We start from the raw sequence: 2,180 nt of genomic DNA, 5'->3' as shown, positions 1-2,180 counted from the left end.
GCTAACATGATGTTTTGATACATGTGTACATTGTCTAATGTTGAAATCAGATTAAACATATCTAGCTTCTCATTTATCATTTCTTTATGATGAAAGCATTCAAAATCCTTTCTTCTAGCTATTTGAAATGCACAGTATGTTATCATTACCTATACTCACCCTACTGCTTGATAGCACACTAGAGCTTATTTCTTGTAACTATAAGTACCCAACCCTCCTTCCACCCTACTGTCCTCTACCTCTGGTTACCACCATTTTACCCTCATCTTCTATGTGATCAACTTTTTTAGATTCCACATATGAGTGAGAGCATATGGTACTTGTCTTTCTATGTCTGGGTACTTCATCTATGATATTACAAATGGCAAGATTTGTCCTTTTTAATGGTTGAATAATATTCTGTTATGTTTATTCCATTTTCTTTATCCATTCATCAGTTGATGGACACATGTTGTTTCCATTGCTTGGTTATTGTGGATAGTCCTACAATAAACATAAGAGTATGCAAATAAGTCTTTGACATACTGATTTTATTTCCTTGGGGTTTATGCCCGGTAGTGAGATGGCTGGATCATATAGTGATTCCTTTCTTAATTTGGGGGGAAATAAAGCCTGTACTAATTGGTATTCCCACTAATAGTGTACAAGTGTTCTCTTTTCATGTATTTGTAAGTACTTGTTATCTTTCATCTTTTGGTTGCAGCCATTATAACTGGAATGAGGTGAAATTTCATTGTGGGTTTGATTTGATTTTTTCTGATGATTAGTGATATTGAATAGTATTTCATATACTTGTTTGTCATTTGCATTGGCATGCCTTATTTTAAGAAATGTCTAAGTCCTTTGTTTTTTTTTTTTCCATTTTATTATTTGTTGTTTTTGTTGCCTTTTTTTTTTTGCTATTGAGCTGTTTGAGTTCTTATACTTTATGGAAATTAATCCCTTATCACATATATAGTTTGCAAATATTTTATCCCTTTCTGTAGGTTGTCTCTGTTCTCTGTTATTTTTTTTTCTGTACAAAAGCTTCTTCATTTGCTATAATCCTATTTGTCTCATTTTGGTTTTGTTTCTTGCTCTTTCATGGGCCCTATACAAAAAAAAATCCTTCCTCATTCCAATGTCTGGTAGTATTTTCCCTAGTTGATTTCATAGTTTCAGCTCTTACATTTAAATCTTTAATTCATTTTGAGTAGACCCCATCTCTCACTAGTTAGAAAAATCAGCTTACTCTTCTGCATGTAGATCAGAATTCTTTTTATTGGTTATTATAGTTCTACATAATAATGGGATTCACTGTGATATATTCATACATGTGCAACTCTCGTACTCTCCCTTTCCTTCCCCCTCTCCCATTTCCAGATTCTTCTAGTCTATTGGTTTCTGTTATGTTTTCATGAGGTCCCTTTGCTTTTCTTTTTTCTCTTATAATAAATATAGAACACTTCTCAAATTTGCAGGGTCCATGCTAATCTTCTCTTTGTCATTCCCATTTTAGTGCATGTGCTTCCAAAGCAAGCACTAGATCAGGATTCTGAATGTCTGTAGTATAACAAGGTGCCACTGACCCAGTGCCTTAGTCAATGGAAATTTATGTTTTGCAACTAAAACATAAATTTGATCAGAATCCTTTCTTCTAGTTGTTTGAAATGCACAGTATGTTATCATTACCTATACTCACCCTGCTGTTTGATAGCACACTAGAACTTATTTCTTGTAACTGTAAGTACCCAACCCTCCTTCCACCCTACTCTCCTCTACCTCTGGTTACCACCATTTTCTTGATCAGAAATCAAGGTGTTTTTGAATGATCTCTTTCTGAACTCTGTGAGGGAAGAATCTATTGCAGACCACTGTCCTTGGCTTGTAGATTGCCATCTTTTTCCTAAGTCCTCCCACATTAACTTCCTCTTATATATGTCTGCCCTTGTGTCAAATGATTGATTTTTAGAAAGATATCAGTCATATTGATTAGGGCCCACACAAAAGATGTCATATTAATTTAACTACCAGTATAAATTTCCTACCTCCAAATAGGGTTACAATTTGAAATACAGGGAGTTAGGACTCCAATGCCTCTCTTTTGAAGGACATGATTCAACTTAATAATTTCAGATATACACAATCATGCTGTCCTAAATAGTATTGTCAAATGAAATGGATTGTAACCCACAGAGTTA

General features: G+C 34.2%; 1 pseudogene; it reads right to left on the bottom strand.

Annotated features, from left to right (window-relative positions):
- Positions 1–1,430: 1,430 nt before the first annotated feature.
- LOC114092385 (U6 spliceosomal RNA) lies at positions 1,431–1,522 on the bottom strand (annotated as a pseudogene).
- Between the last annotated feature and the right edge of the window lie 658 nt (positions 1,523–2,180).

Source organism: Marmota flaviventris, chromosome X (assembly GCF_047511675.1).
Source record: "Marmota flaviventris isolate mMarFla1 chromosome X, mMarFla1.hap1, whole genome shotgun sequence".
In the NCBI taxonomy this organism is placed as follows: domain Eukaryota; kingdom Metazoa; phylum Chordata; class Mammalia; order Rodentia; family Sciuridae; genus Marmota; species Marmota flaviventris.
Note: the sequence above shows the minus strand (reverse complement) of the source record. Positions and strands in the feature narration are given on the sequence as shown.